This window comes from Arvicola amphibius, chromosome 5 (genome assembly GCF_903992535.2).
Source record: "Arvicola amphibius chromosome 5, mArvAmp1.2, whole genome shotgun sequence".
Classification (NCBI taxonomy): domain Eukaryota; kingdom Metazoa; phylum Chordata; class Mammalia; order Rodentia; family Cricetidae; genus Arvicola; species Arvicola amphibius.
This window is the reverse complement of record NC_052051.1, coordinates 44219213-44238629: the sequence shown is the minus strand read 5'-3', so window position 1 is coordinate 44238629 and position 19417 is coordinate 44219213. Positions and strand designations below refer to the sequence as shown.

The 19417-nt window shown below is 52.9% G+C and overlaps 1 protein-coding gene across 3 annotated transcripts in view; it reads left to right on the top strand.

Annotated features, from left to right (window-relative positions):
- The first annotated feature begins 296 nt into the window (after positions 1 to 296).
- Smox (spermine oxidase) overlaps positions 297 to 19417 on the top strand; it is a 34029-nt gene continuing 14908 nt past the window's right edge. For all 3 annotated transcript variants that reach the window (XM_038330429.1, XM_038330428.1, XM_038330427.1), the window contains exon 1: positions 297 to 451. The gene's annotated coding sequence lies outside the window, so the exon portion shown is untranslated. The remainder of the gene's footprint in view (positions 452 to 19417) is intronic.

Sequence of the window (19417 nt, the reverse complement as noted above, 5' to 3'; positions counted from 1 at the left end):
AGGCAGCCCAGGAGGTGAGGGGGCTCTCTTTCCTTTCGAAAGGGCGGCTCCTGAGTCTGGGTAAACTGAGGCGAGCGCGCTCTGACAGTGCCGGAAGACCTCGTTGGCTTTGCAGGGCGGGGCAGCGCAGAGCTGGCTCTGAGCCTCGGCAGATGGGTGGGTGAGGCGTCCCATTTGCGAAGATAGGGGAGCACAGGTGGCAGTGCCGCCGGCGGCTCCAGGCCGGGTGGCCTCGGGCTCCCCGCCCCCGGTGGGCGGGCCCGGGGCGGAGCGCACAGGCGGGGTGGGCCGGGGACGCGAGGCGGAGCGGGGCCCCCGCACAGGCCGCGGCGGCTGGCTCGGCCCTACGGTCCCCGCGGCGGCTGCAGGAGGAAGCCCGGCGGCTGCGGAGGAGGGGAGGCGGAGAGGCCGAGGCCGCTCGCGAAGACGCTCCCCGGCTCCGCAGGGAAAGGTACGGCGCGGCCTCCCCGGCCCGGGCGAAGGCAGCCACGGCGCGCCGCGCAGGCGAGGGGCTCCCCACGGAGGCCGGCGGCGGGCGGTGGGCGGTGGGCGGTGGGCAGAGGCGGCTGTCCCGGGCGGTCGCGACCCTGGGGGCCGGGCCGCATCCCCAGGGCGCCCCGCACCGCGACGCAGACAAAGCCGGCTGGACACTCGAGCGGCCCAGAGGGTGCGCGCTGGGGAGCGGAGGGAGCGCAGCTCGCACCGGCGTCCGGGGCCCGGCGTCCGCGGTTCTTTTTGGGACAGCGAGAGGAATAGGGAGCAGCTCTCCCGAGGGCCGCCCGGGGACTCGCAGTCTGCCCCAGGCTTGGGGGGAGCCAGGCTCCCGAAGGGTAGGGCGAATTGGAGCAGTCGCTTCGCCGGGAAGGGGTGCGGAGGCCGGCTGTCGGCCTCGGGGTGGCGCGGCTGGGGAGCAGGTGAGCGGTCCACGGACCTCTCGGATCTTGCACCAGGAGCAAGCACCGCACAGTGACTGGCCCTTCTTCCAGCCGTGCCCACAGGTTGTTGGAGGAACCTACTGGTAGTGGCACAGCATGGTCCCACCTGGGGTCCACTTGGCCGAGCTTAGGGGAGAAACAGCGGGTGCTGAGTGGAGGTCCGCGGGGCTGTGGGTAAATGGAGGGTCAAGAAGGTGTGTAAATGGCCCTCGTATTTACAGGGCCTGAAGGGTCATGCTTCCTTGTAGGCTCCTGGGCCCTGTGACCATCCCCTTATGTGTCCTCAGGGTTTCCTACCCAGCAGGTTGTGAGAACAGTCTTAAGTCCTCCCTCTCATTCCACAGTCTCCCCTTTGGGCCTTGAACTTCACCCCCTTGAAGCCCAGGACCCAGTTCCAATTACAATGTATATTCCTCCAAAGTTCCGTCCTTAGCAGTGCCCCTAAGAGGCACCGGGGGTCTCCAGTGACTGGTCATTCTGGCAGGCATTGCCCACCTTGCAGGTCTCCTAAAAGCTCAGTCCCAGAGTTATATTCTTCCCGGGCTCTCTGGTTCCTCCCTCCAGCCTGTCAGCTGCTTTCCTGCAATGGCTTCACTTAGCGCCTGAGTGTTGGAGGGCTCCAGCGTTCTGTTCTCAGCACTGCCTTTCCTGACTCCCTTCTCAGCATCCCCTGTTCACTTTCTACCCCAGTTTTCATTCTTTCTTATGATTAAAAAAGACTCTATTAATTTATGAACACAGTAATCTCTTTTTTATTTATTTTATGTCTGTTCGTATTTTGCCTGCATCTATGTCTGTGTGAGGGTGTCTGATCCCCTTGAACTGGAGTGGCAGACAGTTGTGAGCTGCCATGTGGGTTCTGGGAACTGAACCCCAGGTCCTCTGGAAGAACAGCCAGTGCTCTTAACCGCTGAGCCATCTCACCAGTCCCGAACACAAAGATCTTAAGTGTTTCATGCTCATGACTTTGAATAGCAGATTTTGTCTCTGACTCCAGCTGGGTCCCACCACTCTTTCTGATTGTTTATCGTGTCCTGGTTGACAGAAAACTAATGTGGGTACAGCAGGCTCCTGACAACATGGGGGGGGGGAGCTTCTCAGGTCCTGCCATCTGAAAATGGCTGGTCATCTACCCATCTTTTAGGACAGGAAGCCTGGACTCCTTGCTGCCTTCACAGCCAGTCCCAGAGCAAGGCCTTTTGACTCTTTCCACAGGGTTTATCTAGGACCCATGCTCCCTGCCCCACCGTTCAGCGCTTCCTCAATACCATAGTTGCCCTCTCCCAGTACCGGTACTTATCTCCTTTGCATCTGCTTTTAGCAGAGCAGCCAGAATAGCATAGAACGTTTTGATCAGATCATTTGATCCCTTGATGGCTTGTTACACTTGAGTAAAGTCACAAAGCCTTCCCATGGCTTCTGTCTGACCCTCTGTCATGTGGCCACTGATGACCTCCCAGCCTGATTTGACCCTTGTCATCTTTACAGTCTCCCTGGCAGACAAATTGAGTCACTTCTGTCTCTTCAACACCCTAAGCTTTTCCCTGGCCCAGAGACTTTGCTTGTGATGTCTTCCTTGATTGAAAGGTTACTTTCCAGTGCTTTTTATTGGACATGCCTTGCTTATAGTTTTTAGCTCTAAATTTAAGTATCCCTTCCCCAGATACCAGCCTAGCCTAGGCAGAAGACCCCTCCCCTACAAGTGATTCATATTAGAACTTGCTTTACTTTCTTCATTTTCTATTTAAGGGTTGATAACCCCTTGTTACAGTTGTCTTGACTTTGGGCTTCTTAAGGGCTAGAACCTTGACTGGTTGGCTCACTACAGGTCTCCTAAAAGCTCTGCCTGTTGACAAATTGTCCCGTTGCTGTATCTGAAGCATCTTTCTTGGTGTCCTGTAGGTACCCCTCAGGAAATCTTGACCCATAAAGGTGAGATTGGGCTAGGCAGAAAGACACGGGCATTGCAGTTAGCACAGGAAATTTCTGTAGTCTTAAGTGATCTGAAGAGTTTTTTTTGTTTCCACAAAAGCAGTTGTGCAAATGGCTGCAAGAATGTGAGCCAGCCAGTAGGATGTGAAAAGGGGAAGCTGGGAGGATACGGGTACCTTGAGGTCATTCCGGTCTATCATGGGGAGACCAGGCATGGGTGCGGGGATCACTGTCGTTTGCAGCCAAACTATTTCCTTTGCTTTCTTGGCTGGAAATCAAGGTGTACGTGTGTTTGAGAGAGTGGATATGCGGAATGTAGGAAGCAGGGTCTCTAATTCAGGACGTGGGGACAGCCTGGGATTTAGTTCAGCCTACTCCCTTGGGCGTCTTCTGCGTGCTCAAACCTAGGGGCCAGGGAGTTGAGAGGAAGAAGAAGCTGGGGTTGGGAGTGTGTCTTTTCATGAACCCTCATCTTGCTGTTCACGGCTTTCCAGTTTGTAGAGAACAAGTCAATTTGAGTGTTGCATCATGGAGTCAATACTTCAGAGTAGGGGGGAGAGCCAGGGGACCCCTGATATGGAAGGAAAGGAAGAGGAGCTGAGATCTTGACAGGGAACCCAGGCTAGACCTAAAAGTCATCCTGTGAATCAAGTGCTGGAGTTAGGAGCTAACAGTTTATATTTGGGGTGAGACGGGCATATCTAGGAAACGCCAGGAACTGGCATAGGTGGGGGCAAAGAGAGCATCCTGAGTAGAGGAAATCTGGCCAAGGGCAAGTGGGAAGGGCAAGGTCCTAGTGCTCAGTGGGCACTAGGTATTGTTAAGAACTCTTCAGATCCACACTGATGCTCTTTGCTTCCATTTTGTTGAGGGCAGACTGGAGGTACAGTACTACAGCTCATAGTGGCAGAGTCAATTGTGGCTCTGGAATCCTCTTAGATTTGGGCCAGTGGAGGGCTTCTTAACGAGCAAGGGCATTTCCTGCCTTGCAGGGGTGCCTGATCGCCTTTAAAGCTGGAGCCCTTGCTTGGGGTGGGCTGCCAAGATTTTCTGCTTCTGGCCCCACTTCCTCTTCTGGGATGAAATCTGACCCAGGTCAGGTAATTGGGGTTCATGCACACCGATCTCAGGGTTCTGGGGGTGGGGACGACTTGTGCTTCTAGTCTAAACACTAGTTAGACTCTTGCTTCGTGTCCCTGTCACTGCTTCTTTGAATTCCCCTCCCCGGAGAGGCCAAAGCTCAGTGGGGTTCACAGACAAGCTCGCTTCTCCATGATCCTGCCAAGAACAACGGGGTGGTGCTTGCAGCCCAGCTCTTGGGAGCCCAGCTGGGGTCTGAGGTGGGTCAGGACAGGGTGTGAGGACAGAGCCAAGGGACTGAAAGTGACTTGGCCTCTCTCTGCCTTTCTGTAAAATGGAATGAGACAGACTTTTTTCTTGGCCCCTGGAGGCGGTAGAGGTTGGCAGTTCTGTGGGGATTATGTTCTTATGAGGGGCTTTCTAAGGGGTGCCAGTTCTGGGACCCAGGCCAGGGCAGCTGTTCCGGTGAGCCTTTTCCAGGGATACCTCCATGACCACCTTTAAGGCCCTGACTGGCTGAGGAGGGGATGCTGGCCACACAGGGGTGACGTTTATTACAAATTATGAGTCCCAGAGTTTAGGGCTTCTGTTCTTCCACTTGGGCAGACCCTCCATCCCCTCCCAAGAAGAGAAAGTAGAATCATTGGACCTTCTCTTCTGCATTTGGGGGAAACTGAGGCACACACCAAGCACATTGCTGTAGTTGTCAGGAGGTTCATAGAGGAGGCCTGTCTCTGCCTGCTTCCTAGTTTGCTGAGTTGACTTGGAGGCTTGTGTAGAGCCTGAGCTGGACACTGGGTCTCCTTAGATGTCCTTGGCCCCTGGCATCTCTTGTGCCTAGCCTGGTGTCCCGAGGCAACAGGGACAAAGGGCATGGTTCTCACTGTTCAGGAAATGAAAGGGAGCCAGACACGGCAGGTGCGCTTGGGAGAAGCTTCCTGGAAGACATGGTGCTTCGGTGTCACCAGTCAGAGGACTGGTGGCATTCCCGGGGTGGCGAAGGAGGTCAAGCTTGGGGAAGTGGGTGGAAGCTAGGCTGAGAAAAGCTTGATTACCCAGCTGCAGAATCTGGACTTTTACCAGGCCCAGGGAACCACCGGAGGTTAAGGGCATGGCCGTCACAGGATGGTTAGAGCTGTGGTTTTAAAGCTCACTCCTCAGGCTTGAGCACAGATATGCACCTGCTCAGCGTACCGAAACGCAGGCCAGCCCTGTCTGATTGTGTGGGTCCAGAGTGAGGCCTGGGGATCTGCATTTCCCCCTTTCCTTCCTGTCTAGGCTTTCTTTCTTCTTTTCCTTCCTCCCTGTCTTTTCTTTCATTCTTCCTCTCTCCCTCCTTCCCACTCTCCTTCCTTTCCTCCCTCCCTCTCCCTCCCTTTCTTTTCTTTTCTTTCCTCTTCCCTCCCTCCCTCCCTCCTTTCTTTTTCTCTCCCTCCTTCCTTTCTTTTTCTTTCTTTCTTTTTTTTTTTGAGGCGATATCTCATTCTGTAGCTGTGCTGGAACTCGTATGTAGGCCAAACTGGCCTCCACCTCATAGAGACCCTCCTGCCTCTGCCTCCAGAGTGCACCATGCCTAGTGGAGACTCTGCATTTTTAAGAGCATATAGGCTGTGCAGAATTGCTACTCCATTGGCCCTGTCTGCACAGTGAATTTAGACTTGTGTCCTGTGTGACAGGCTCAGTTTATGAGACCCACAGGAGGTTCCCTCAGTCCCTTGTGGACTGTTTTGGCAGAGTTCAGGGAGCAGCCTCTGTGAGGACAGGAGCCAGGGGGTGGGGAGTGCAGAAAGGGGTGTAGAGATGCTTGTGGGTGACCTGCTTGGAAGTAGCGCTAGATGAGGGACCTGTGGGTGCTTGGGTCTCAGATGCTGGCAGCACAGGCCTGATTTCTTGGAGTTCCAAGACCACAGTGGGTGTCTGGGATGACTGGTTCTTAACACAGGGTGATTGTAGATGGCAGGCAGGGCACCTTATCTTTGCCTGCAGCCTACTCTAGTGGAGGAGCCAATCTGGGGTGCGCACCCTTCCTCTAGCCAGGGCGGAGCGAGAGATTGGGGCTGCAGCTGGCTTCAGCTCCAGCATAGCTGTGACACTTCTGACAAGCTGTCTGTCTCCTTCCCCTTGGCCCTGTGGGAGTCCCTGTCGCTGCTGCTGCTGGTGGTCACTTGAGCTGCGGCTGTGGTCTTACTCTGCCCTGGTCACCTCCCCAGTGTATTTGGGAGTCAGGACCTGGGCCGAACCACTACAGGCAAGTGTCTGCTCCCTTTTGCCACCTCAGTTTCCTTGTCTGTAAACAGAGAGGTCCTGTTCCCCCATGGAGTGATGTCACAGGGTTTGATGGGTGGGGCTCTGTGTATTTCCAGAGCAGGAGTTTAATACACCTAAGTTCTAGTTTACCATTAAAAACTGTGCTAATGCTGCAGTAGAGCGAGTGATTTGTGTGGAAAACTGTCTGGCTTGCCTTGGGCTCTCCCAAGGCTCCTTGCTCTCCTGGCTCAGTGCAGCTTAGAGTCAGTTGAGGTCCCATTGGATGCTGGCACCAAAGATGGTGACTGAAGGTGAATGCCACCCCGTGCCCAGAGGGGCTGGAAGGGCTGGGGTTGGCCTGCTTTTAGGTTGATCTCGACCAGCTCTTCAGAGGAGGGCACAGTCAAGCCTGTCTTGCCCCCTTTTCAGGCCTCCCTGAGGAGTGAAGGGTACCATTTCTGAAGGACTGCGGTAAGCCCCCTTAGGGATTAGAGGACAAAGAAGAGAAGACATTGGCAGGTCCATTCTGCCGTCCTGTTGGGGGAGGGTCATGCTGTGTTTATGAAAATTGGAGGTCCAGACAAGTTATATAGGAAAGAAAGACGATCTCATGTTTCTAAAGCTGACTTGACTAAGGAAATATGTGTTTTTAGAGATTTCCTAAAACCTTCCTGAGCAGGAAAATCCCGTTTGAGAATGGCTGATGTGGAAGGGTGTTGCTCCCTGGAAACCGCAAACATGGATGGTGGGTGGGCTCAGCAGTGGTTGGGAGGCAAGGAGGGGCTGAAGACTAGCTTCTTGAGAGAGGTAGGCCTGGTGGGACAGCCACACTTAGACAGTCGGTGGACACAGAGGGCTTTGCAGAGGGAGGGATAGGCTAGATGGATCCCAGGCCCAGAGTTGGTTTTGGGTTCTTGTGGTCACTGCTGTCTTCACTGGGTGAATGATTAAGGGACCCGGAAGGACTACTCAATGCCCAGCACCTGATGGTAGCAGGCGCGCGCGGACCTTTTGATTCTGGGCAGGCCTGCTGCAGGTGTCACACTGCCCTGCCACTTCCTTCTTGCACTCCTCTCCTCTTCCGTCCTCTCCTTCACAGGTTACCTGAGCAGGGCTATGATCTCCAGGCAAGAGGCTGAACCTTCTGTGACTCAGTTTCTTACTTATGTCATGGGGACAGTATCGCCTTCTTTGAAGGGCTGTGTGACATGGAGCGCCAGCTTGAAGTTTTCCACTAGTGTGATTAACAAATGGATGGAAGCCATGTCTCCAGGAAGGACCCAGGGAAGGGCCTGGGTAAGGAGGCCGGGGTGGAGACCTGCTGGACTAGTGCAGTGCTTAGGAAAAGGAAGAGTGAGGGCTAGGGCAGCAGGGACTAGCGGCTTAAGGTGTAGTGGCCAGTGGGGGAGGGGTAAAATAGCACAGGCTTGGTCCTGGGGTCAGAGGATCCCTGTGAGACAGGGTGTTAACTGAAGTGGTCAAGGGTTTCAGGTTGGGTTATACAGTGAGACCCTATCTCAACACTTAAACCAAAACAAACAAACAAACAAACAAAAAATAGCAAGAACAACAGACAATGAAAAGCAAGAGACCAGTAGGAGCCTGACTTAATTACTTAGGGTCTGGGGGGGGGCAGGTGATCAATTGGGACAGTGGTTTAGTGAGAAACATGGTAGTGTATGCAGTGAAGAGGTGAGGTACAGGAACCCCCAGTATCTGTGCCTCTTCATGGCTCAGAGTGGGGGAAGTGGTTGGGTTGCTAATGTGACCCCCTCAGAGTGGGTGTGGTCAGCACAGGACAGGGAGGAGGTGGTGTTCTGGGGTGCCTGCCCCATACTTCCCTGTGACTGGGGGGGCAGTCTGGGCTCCCCCCTTCCTCTGTCTGCACATCTGCAGTGTGAAGACTCTTTGTTCAGCACTCAGGTGGGGAGACAGGGTGTGGCATCCAGCAGTCCCAGAGGAGGGGCCAGACTTTGCAGTCGCAGGTGCTGACAAGCTGGTGCTGCAGCCATGGGCCCGCTGTGGAATCTGGGAAGGGGATGCTTCGTGGGGCTCTGCCCAGTCCTATGGCACCGTGTGTCACTGTGTCCTTTGCCCCTGCTCTTAGACAGCCTGCAACCCTGGGCTTTCTGTAAGTCCAGGGTTCGAGGACCAAGGTTGGAGGTTGAAGAAAAGCATTTGCATTTGTGCCTAGCTGGGTGGCCTGGTGTGGGATTTAATAACCTGCCATTCGGTCATCTGCCTGCTTAGGGAAGGGTGTTAAGGCCAGTATGATTTAAGAGCAGGGGAAGCCTCTCTTGGAAGTGAGTTGGGATTTATTAGAAAACATATCAAAGAATCTAGCCACCCCGCCAGCTATGAGCTAGTTCCTGCCCCACCCCCACCCCCACCTCCATGGGCTACTGTCTTGTTTCACAGAAAGGGAACACTGGTCAAACCCAGGTTCTGCTCCTTCTGACTTGATGCTCTCTCCACATCCAATAGCCTTCCTCAGAACCTGCACCCAAACCTTCAACTGTGCCCCATCCCTAGTCTGCTTGTCTGCTTGCCATCTTGATCCTGGGGCTAAGGGTGTTTGTTGTCCCTGGAAGGCTACTGAAACCCTAGACTCCAGGTCAAATAGACTTTAGGATAATGCTGGCTGGAGACACCTAGGGTGGCCTGCAGGCAAACACTCTGAAGAAAGTGTAAAAAGAGTTTCCGTTATTCAGTACACAAGACTCTCATTCTCCTTAACTTTGGCAAATTAACATAAAACCGTATATAATGCAAAACTTTGTGAGTTAGACCCGAAGGATTTGGTGTTTGGAGAGTAACTTTGGGAAGGACCTTGAACGTGACCCTGACTGAGAGGGAAGAGTGAGCACCAGGCGTTGTGGTGACTTTAGGACATCTCTGGACCTTGGCTCCCACCTCTGTAATAGGGAAGCGCTGCTGTGAGAACTGGACCTTCCGCAGGAAGGTGTCTAGCGCTACACTCTGTGCCTTCAGCTTGCTCCATAAAAAGTGGTGACAACAATGGCAGAATGCTTTGAGGGCCCTTAGACTTCAAAAGCAGGGAGTTCCTGAGTCTCTTTGAACTTAACAGAAAGACTTGAAGGGTATGTCTGTTGCATAAGCTCGCTGTCTTAGCTCCCCAGGTGTTTTATGGGATAAGTCACAGGCCCTGGACCCAGCTGTGGCCTTTGCTGGGAACACCGTTGGCTTTGCAGACTGCTGGCTTGTGTGTGGGTTGTGCTTCCTGCACAGATGGCGTGAAGAGCCCTTCAGTGGCTGATCTCCTGCACTGGTTAGCACCCTAAAGTCACCAGGAGGGGGAAGTCTTGGGCTAGTGACTGACTAGTGGGGATCATGGATTGCCACTCTTGGAGTTCCCATTTGGCCCGGCAAAGCAACACTGTAGTATCCTGGGCCCTATTTATGCAGGGGAGCCAAGGAGAAGGGTTGAGTCTGACAGTGTTTACCTGGCCAGCCTAAGCTAGCCCTGGGGCAGGGAGACCAGAGTGCTCTATAGTCTACTCTGCCAAGTACTCAGGCCAAGAGCAGGTATCCTCCTAGTGATAGTCCAGGTTTTGGCTGTGTGACTGAGGTGAACTGCCAGGCTTTGAGGTGACTCTTCCCGGCCCCAAGTGCCTGGCGTAATATGTACAGTGTCAGTATATGGAGAGGGTAGGGCAGGAGAAGTGCCAACCCTTGGGATTGCTGCCCTGAGTAAAGATGGAGCACCCTGCTGTGGCCTCCACTGCTCTCTTCAGTCCTCTTAGCCTGTGTCTTCATCTGTACAACGGGCAGCAGGGTGCTTGTGAGCATGAAGGACGTAGAGCATGGAAGCTTGGTATAGAATATGAAAATCAAATACAGTCTGCCTGCTCGCTTAGGTGTTCATCTGCTGTTGGATTGAGGGGGTTCTTTTGTTAGTGTGAATCTTTTTGTGGTCATGTACTTCAGCTTTGTAATTTGTGCTGTAAAGGGGGGTACCTTGGAGTGGTAGTTCTGCTAGAAAGGGATTTATTGAAAACAAGGGCTCCCTCATCTCAACTGCTCCCCAGATCCAGTAGCCCTCAGACAGCTCTGCTGTTGTGAGGCTGAAGGGTTTCTTTGCATGCAAGGAACCGAAGTCTCAAGCTGGGTGAAGTGGAGGCTCTGTGAGTCAGGAGAGAAGATAGGCTTGCTGGAGACCTCCCCCCCCCCCCCAGTCTACTGTCAGGCACAGTTGGGCTTTGTGCGGAGTCACGAGGGCCCCTGACGGATGAGGGGGAGCTGAGTGGCTGAGCTGTGTTCACAGCCTCAGTTCTTGCAAGTGGTTTTGAAAGAGTCAGCAGAAGCTGCTGACTGTGCTATTCTCCTTTGCCCCAGCGCCGTGGCCAGCGTGTGGGAAGGGAGAGGAAAGACGCCTATGAGAAAGCCACCCCTTCCTTCATCTGCCAGCTCACACCTCCCAGGTGCCCATCTTCCAGTATCTACCAATGCAGATCTCTGTTGCATCTGACTCTGGGCATGATGACTCACATCCGGGGTGGATTGACCTGTGTCTGCAGGTGATGCTGGGCGCATTTGCCTCTGCTGTAGGTGGTGCCCAGTCGTCAGTGCAGGCGATGCCCAGTGCAGTTCTGCTGTGTTTGGGTGTGTGTGTGTGTGTGCTAGGGGCTGTGAACTGCAGAAGCTTGATCATCTCTGGTGATGACCCTGGCAGGAGAACAGAGCCCAGGCTTCACCTCTCAACCGGTTGGATCTGCATCATGGTATTTGGTCTTGGGTCGGTTTTGATCTTTCCCACACCCTAGACTTAACCACGAGGGGTAAAAGGGTCAGCTGGATGAGAAAGAACTGGTTTGGGTTTATCCTAGCAGCATCATGACTAGTCACTGAAGTCACGCTGGCTCCACATCCTGCCTCTTTGTAAGTTCTGGGAGGTCCACACAGCATTCTCACTTCCTCTGAGCCAGTGCCTTCCCTGTCCCCTACCCCAACTTCTTTCTTTGTGGCTCTCATAAGCTCTGACCTGTCAGGTTCTTAAGGGGCTAGTTTTAGCTTTTCTGTATTCCCACACAGAAGCACTCATTAAAACTTGCTCAATGAATAAAAGATTTGTCCCTACCACCTGGCTCTGGTTCAACACGAGTTTCTCCCCCACTTTGTGTGTGCTGTCCGGTCTCTTCAGATCTGCCCAGCCCAGGCCTAGAGTGCCCTGTGATTTAACAAGAAACTCACCCCACCCCACCCACATGCCGTGTGCTCACCCAGACTCCACACCCCTGGGACATGGCCTGTAGAGACTGTGTGCCTATATGCTGTTGATACAACTCTTTCCCTTTGGAGGGTAGGGATGGAGAATGCCGTTCATGGGCATTCTGTCATCCAGTGGGTGGGCCTGGTCTCTTCCTAGGAATAGCACAGGCCTTGTCTGTGTGACTATCTCTGTGAGGCTTGTGGGTGTGGCTGAAGACCCTGAGGAGAAGGTGGGATGCATCCTTCCCACTCCTGCTTGTAAGTTTGCTTCCCAGCCACCCAGACTCAAATAATCACACAGAAACTGTAATAGTTACAATACTGTTTGACCAGTGATTTAGGCATATTTCTAGCTAGCTCTTACATCTTAAATTAGCCCGTTTCTATTAATCAGTATCACCACGAGCCTGTGGCTTATGGGTAAGGTTCCAGAGGCGACTTTCTCCTTTGTCCGCTACATGATGTCTCCTGACTCCGTCTACTCTCTCTATATATATCTCTTCCAGCCTGGCTATATTCTGTCCTGCCATAGGCTGAAGCAGCTTCTTTATTAACCAGTGATATTCACAGCATACAGAGGGGAATCCCACATCACCTGCTGAGATGTTCTATTCCCAACTCTTCAGGCATGGAAGGAAGGTCAGGTGGATGCATCTGGGACCTGGGGCTTCAGGGCTCAGCAGGAGACCTTTGGTAGGGTGGACAGGGATGCCTTGATCTCACGTGGAGAGTTATTCTCATCAGCAGCACCTCTAAGCATCACAATCCAGGACTGGAGCTACTTCCCAGACTGTATTAGGTTCCCCAATCTGGATCTTAGCTGCCTCTTGTACCTTTGAGTTAGCCAGCTGTGAGCCTCAGGGAAGCACCGTCTCTATGATTTGATGTTCTGTCCTCCACAGGGGGCAAATACAGTATAAGGCAAGACTGAATCTTTAGGAGACAAACCGTAACTATGGATTTCATTGAGTATTCCTGACCTAGGACCCTGACTAGGGCAAGTATGATGACTGTTGCCACTTCAGGGACAAGAAGAGGCTTTACAAACTTGGCCAGTTCGACCCTAGCCCTGTGTCCTGGGGCCTCTCCTGTAGGGGAAGAGCATCTCCAGAGGCTGCAGAGAAAGGGGAAGATGTGGATGAGTGTGAAGGCAAGGACACTCACTGCTTGAGTGTGTCCAGGCGTGGGCTGCAGCAGACTGTGAAATCTAGGCAGTGACAACATAAAGGGGTACCTCGGCCCTGATCTGGCCTCAGCTTTTTCAGCTCCCTTCTCTGATACAGTTCCTGGAGTATCTGCATTTGGAGCCTTGGTATGAAATAGATGGCTTTACAGGTGACCCTAAAATGATACCTTTGCTTGGGCTTCATTCCATGGAGTCTGACTTAAATGAGGCAGTGTGAGTGTAGGTGTTTGTAGACATCTCCTGGGGAACTGTAATGTTCCTGTCAGTGGGCCCGGTTTCCAGGTCTGCTTTTCAGAACAGAGGGGATGGAGCTCCTGAGTGACGGAGGTGTTACCTGGGGATCCCCTCCTCCTCAAGGCTTTCTGGATAGGAAACTAAAGATTATTCATTATCTATTTCTGGGCAGTAAGTCACTTCCACACTAGTAGGTTCTAAAGCAGTGGAATCATCACTGGTAGCTCATCTGTGAGTCAGGGCTGGGGATGCAGTTGAGCTGGGTGGCTCTGCTTCAGGGTCTCCCTGGAGGCTGCAGCCAACTGAAGGCTGGGGGACTGGAGGATGTTTCCATGGTGGGTCATGCCTGTGTGGCCACTGTGTCTATTATAACCCAGTTTTAGATGTCACATTCTGTCATTTCTGCAATACCCTCTTAGCTATAAAGGTCGGCTGAAGAGGAGAGGGCATGAATACCCGACAGGGGCTCTTGGAAGCCGGCACTCATGCACTCTGGCCTGGAAGGTCCAAGCAGCAGCAGCAGGTGGAGTATGGGTGGACCCTTCTTTCCTAACGTGTTCCCTCCCTTACCACACACATCAGGAATGTCTCTATGGAGTGGATAGCTCTGTCAGGCTTCACATTCCTGCTTTGAAATTACTTCTGTGAGAGGAGGGCCTGTGGCCTTCCCGGGTGGGCTTGCTTCCTCCAGGCTCCACGCACATCTTTTCACCTGGCTCTGCCTTCTCTCTGGTGAGTCCTGCTGTGCACAGGTGGGGCACTGTGGACGACTAAGGAAACATTGCCGCCATGTGCTCGGCTCTAGGCCTCTGCACGCATTCCCACACAACCCATTGTACTGATGAGGTCACCTGCTGCAATAAAAGCTAACCAGAAATTAGCTTGAAGAAGAAAGGGTTGATCTGGCTCACATGTCCTGGTCACAGTCTATGGAAGAAAGCCAGGGCAGGAACTCAGAAAGAACTGAAGCAGAGGCCATTGATGAATGCTTCTTTCTGGCTTGCTCCTCATGCTTGCTCAGCCTTCTTTCTTATAGAACCCAGGACCACTGGTCCAGGGATAGGACCACCCACAATGGCCTTGGCCCTCCTCCTCCCACGTCATTAATTAAGAAAATGCCTTACAGACTTGCCTATAGGCAATCTGGTGGAGGCCTTTTCTCAGGTGAGGTTCCTCTTCACAGATAACTCTAGCTTGAAACCAAAAGCCAATTAACCTGTCACCCACCTAATACATGGTGGAAGTTCAGATTACTGACATTGGAAAGTTGGTGATCACATTTTAGAACACACATGAAAACGTGGCGCTAAAGTTATTCTGTAGGGAGGGGACTATTTGTGATCTTAAATGTGTGTGTGTGTGTGTGTGTGAGAGAGAGAGGGGGGGAGGGAGGGGGGGGGGGGGGAGGGAGAGAGAAAGAGAGAGAGGGAGAGAGAGAGAGAGAGAGAGAGAGAGAGAGAGAGAGAGAGAGAGAGAGCGCATGAGCGCACGAGCTGGTGATCCCCCAGCTAGGTTTCTTACTGGGGCTGCCCATTCAGGAAGCTAAAAGTGTCTAATGCTTTGCAGTGTGGCAGGAAATTGAGTCTGTACCCCTCCCAGCGTACCTCCCACTCTGCCCACTCCTTCCATGAGGGAGGTGTGTTCTTTCTGTGTGTGTGTGTCCTGCCAGTCAGTGGCTGCCAAAGAGTGCCTGGCTCCCCTCTTCTCTTTTGAAAGAGGGTTACAAGAAGCTTTTTGAAGTTGTTCTTTTTAGAACTACATTTTGAGGGAAGAGAGGTGCATAACAAAGACAGAGCTGGGAGAGAAGCCAGGCACCAGGAGGAAGCTGGGGCCTTGGTTCTCATCAGCGCTGCGGCTGGCCTGTGAAATAAGGTCCCTCTGGTGTTTCCCTGTCGTGAACTTGGAGTTGCCTAATGACTATTGAATCTGGGAAGGGTGAGGGGCTCAGACCCAGTTGGGCTTGAACTGGGAGTCAAGTTGAGGGTATTTGATTGACACCAAGGTCAAGGTCCTGTTGGGTTGGGGCCAAGGCTGATGCTGCGCTCTGAGCTAAGACAAAACTTTGGTTTCTTTACATGCAGTGGAGCTTTGGGATCTTGGAGGGGTGATTCCAATCTCTTATAATAGTCCTTTGGGGACCTTCCTTCCTTGACCTTTCTTTGTGAGGTAGCACTTATAGGTAACCACACTTCTCTCCAGTGCCTGTTTCGTTCCCCCAGCAGTCCACAAGCAGGCAGGACTCCCCCACTTAACAGATAGAGAAACTTGAAGCCTGTAGGTGTCCGACGGGGCTGAGACACGTGACTTCAGGAGGTGGGAGCATATGTGATATTCTTGGGGCGAGTTCAGGAGTGCTGGTCAAATGGGGCCCAGAGAAAGGCAGGCCCTAGCAAGAAAGTAGGATACAGAGTTGCATTGCCCTTCTGCCCACTGTGCTTACCTCTGCTCCTGCTATTCCTTTCCACTGGCCTGACCCTTCTGGTTTTGTGGTGCTGTGCAGTATACTCATTGTGGCCTGGGCACGAAGGCTGGGAAGGGTCTGGCTGGGAGGCTGGGGCAGCCTGCCCCAGACTGGAGGGTGGGAGGAGGCTTGTCCAGACACAGAGCCCCTTTGTTTGCCAGCCCAGCAAGGCAGCTGGTGTGGGATTTCTGGGAGGAGTTTTTCCCCCTTTCTTTTTTTACCTTAGAAGAATAATTGCATTGTCTAGGGGGTCTCAAGACTCCAAATCCCTCTGCAGACCTGCCGGGCAGTCCAGAGATGTTCCCCCGGACCAGCCCCAGCTTCCTTTTCCCTTTCCTCCTGCTAGAAGCTTGGAAAGAGCATCCCTATAGGGAAGGGGAAGCTGGCTACTGCTCCAGACCGCCTGTTGGAAAGAGTCATGAAGTCCCCAGGGCTGGTTGAGGAGGGTGCAGGCATTCTGTCTCCTACAGCTGAGGACAGGCACCCTGAGTCCTGGGGAGTCCTGGGTAGATCTCTCATGAGCAAACATCAGGCTTGAGGGAGGGGAAGGATGCTGGTTAAAGCAATGACCTAGTTTGGAGGGTTTCAGCTGGTGTGGTCCTAGACTCTAAAGGAGGTGAAGTTGTACCTAAGAGCCAGTATGTGGAGTCCACAGTCACCCTGGGGGATGATGGCGTAGCTCCTAAGTCCCAATGAGGACTGTGCGGGTTAGAACCAGAGGCAGCTTCTTTGATGTTGGCAAGGAAAATGTTCCCCTTGAGGCTTTAGATGGGCCGGGGAAGCCCAAGGCTTTGTAGTCAGGGATTCTGTTGTATGTGGAGGGGAATATCTTGGAGAACTGAGGCCAGCATGGCCAGAGGATGAAGGACTTGCCCATGTTTGGTGTGGAGCAGACATTCAGTGAGTTGCTGGATTGTATTCTCTGGTCCTATTACTGAGGCCTAGCCAGTTAGCCTTTAAATCAGTGGTTCTCAACCTGTGGGTTGTGACCCCCACAGTTGTTGAATGACCCTTTCACAGGGGTCACCTGAGACTATCAGAAAATACGGATATTTACATTACAATTCATAACAGTAGCAAAATTACAGTTATGAATTAGCAACAAAAATAGTTTTATGGTTGGGGGTCACCACGACATGAAGAACTGTATTAAAGGGTCACAGTGTTAGGAAGGTTGAGACCCGCTGCTTTAGAGGGTGGAGATTGGGACTGGGTGCAGGTGAGGTTCAAGAGTGGGAGGAAGCTAAGGGTCCCTGAGAACACTGAGGCAGAGGCCATGGTGTTTGGCTTGACCCCGTGGAGAAAGGGGATCCTCTTCTGAGGACGCCTACAGTTTTGACCCTGGGCTGTTGATGGGATGAGTACAGGAGTTCTGGGCATTTCTGGGAGGGGCTCAGCAGGATCCTGCAGAGGTGTGCTGGCCCTGGGCAGCAGTGGGCAGCTGTGGCCTAGGGCCAGGGAAGTGGTGTCAGGAGGCAGTGGGGGATTTTCAAGTAGAGCACTTATGTTCTGGCTGACCCGGTTTCTTGAAGCTTTGGAACTTGGTCTGCTTGGGGACATGGATACTGGGCAGGAAGCCCTAGACCCCCACCCCAATTTACCATGGAAGCCAGAGCAAGATGGCAAGTGGCTATTGTTTTGTGCCTCCCTCAGCACCCCTCCTCCCTCTTCACCGCTTGGCTGAGCCAGCACTTTTTCTTCATTCCTTTATCTGTGGGCAAGTACAGGGCGTTCTGTTTCTCCTGTGCATACAGATCAAGGCAAGAAGGGGACAGGCATGCACCAAGGACCATTTAAATGATTCTTCTTCCTTAATAAGAACTCTCTCTCTCTCTCTCTCTCTCTCTCTCTCTCTCTCTCTCTCTCTCTCCCCTCTCTCACTCTCTCTCTCCCCCTCCCTCTCCCTCACCTCTCTTTCCCTCCCTCCCAATAAAAACAAAACAACATCCCCCCCCCCAAAAAAAACCCCAGAAGGGAAAGTGATAAAAACTGACAGGAAAAACCTTATGGATGGATGCAGGGTGATAGGGGGGCCATGGTGGACAGTCCTCTGTCCTCTGTGGCTGTGTGTGTGGTGCCCCTGACTTCTTGTGGGTAACAAGGGTGGATGAAGCTGGTTTCGGACAAGGCTTATGGAAGATCAGGACTGTGGGGTTAGCTGTGAAGGTCAGTGGTGCAGGGGACCCACATGGGCTCTGCTTTCTTGTACGACTTCTTTCTGATACCCATGTTCAAGGTCTCTTGAGATTTGGTGTTGGGGGCTGAGGGTTATTTCTGTAGTCATCTTTAAGATGGCCTGTGGTCTACTCCAGAATTCTTTCATAATATACTTGCAGCACCTGATCCTTAATGTGTGAGGTCCTTAGACGCTGACAGTCTGTGATAGCCTTATTTGACAGTCACAGCGTGGAGTGAGGACCAGCCAGCCAAGCCTAGGGGAAGAAAGGTCAGCTAGACCTCTCTGGCTTTTAGAGAGGTATCTTGGGATCCTGCGATAAGCAGGACACACCCCGTGGTTTTTTGTTTGTTTGTTCGTTTGTTTTTTTGTTTTTGTTTTTAGATAATGTCTTGCCGAATAACCCGGGCTAGCTTGAACCTCACGATCTTCCTGCCTTAGCCTTCACAGTACTGGAATTACAGGTGTGTGTGGCCCCAGTCAGAGTGGGAACTCCAGTTTAATCCCTGTGTCACCTGCTCAACCTAGTAGCATTTCAAGATGTGGCTCCACCAGTAAGCGTTACAAACACTGCTGCCATCCCACCCTTTATTGCAAAAATGAGTCTGCTGGGGTGTCCCTGGGGCAGGGGTGCTGGAAAGGGGAATCCCCACTCTTGTTCCAGAGACTGGGTTGGGGCACGCAGCCGTGTCACGTCTCACCCGATGCCTGAGCACCCTGGCGTCATTACAGCTGACGCAGGCCCTCCGTGTCGCTCTGTGTATTTACTAGCTTGTCACGGCGTCGGCGGTGGCTGGCAGACTTCCGGTGGCATCGTTGCTGACCCTGCCAGCGCGTGTAGTCTGCCACATCCTCACCTCTATATTTAGTGCGCAGGAACCTGGGCGAGAGCAGAGGGGAAGGGAGGGAGAGAGTCCAGCCAGCCCTGCGTGGCGTGTTCCTTGGAGGGTGGGGACCGTGGAGCAGGGGAAGAGGGTAGGGGAGGAGGAGGTAGGAAAGGCCTGCGCGCCCACCTCCTGGTGGCCTCCTTCTCTGGCAAAGCTAGGCTTGCCCGGGGGCAGTCTGGGCCTCGAGCGCCACCTGCCTGCAGTCTAGGAAACCTGTTCTACCCTGCCTTGGCCAGTTTGAGTCTGGGAGTGGGGTAGGAGGTACAGCAGGGGAGGGAGTTTCTTTCTCGGCTCAGGCTCAGGCATCATATGAATGAGTTGGGGAGAAACAGCTTCTTAGCCTGAGTATATTTAGGAAAAACAGAGCAAAAGAACAACAGAAAAAAAAAAAACCCCAAAACCACACTTACTTTGCTAAACCTCCAAGTGTTAGAGAACACTGTCCCAAGAAAAATGGAAAGCTCAGATGGAAGTCAGCATGTCTCGACATGCCGTGGACCTCCATTCCTCCCGTTCCTTCTGTTCCCCTGCAGGAAACTTACTTCTGCCCTTCTCACTCCCCTCCCCTCCCTTAATCCCTGTGTTTGCCTCTCCCCGAACTCTGTATAGATGGGGTTGTACAGTAGGTGTTGCTGAGTGTCTGGCCACTGGCTCAGTCTCGTTTCCGTCAAGGTCACCGCAGCGTGGTTCTGAAGCTTTTGAGTATTGCATGGGATGACACACTGCATAGCTCACGCCTTTGGGCTGTTTCAGGATTTGGTCAGCAGGGTAAAGCTATTTATGAATTTCTTTGACATTGTCTGTGTGGTGGGATGTGGTCTGCGTCTCTGGTGGGTTCTTAGAGGTGGATTGCTGTGTCCGGGGAAGGTCGTGCTTGCTTTATGGGTGTGGGTGACAGGTTTTTATTTGCTTCTTGGTCATAGCTTCATCCACCTGTATTCATTTCTTTGCTGGGTCTTGGTACTATTAAATTCTGTAGCATCTGTGACGCAAACCTTAGCCAAGACAGCTGGACTCTTTAAGTTGCTTGAATCAGGGAATGCAAGGGAT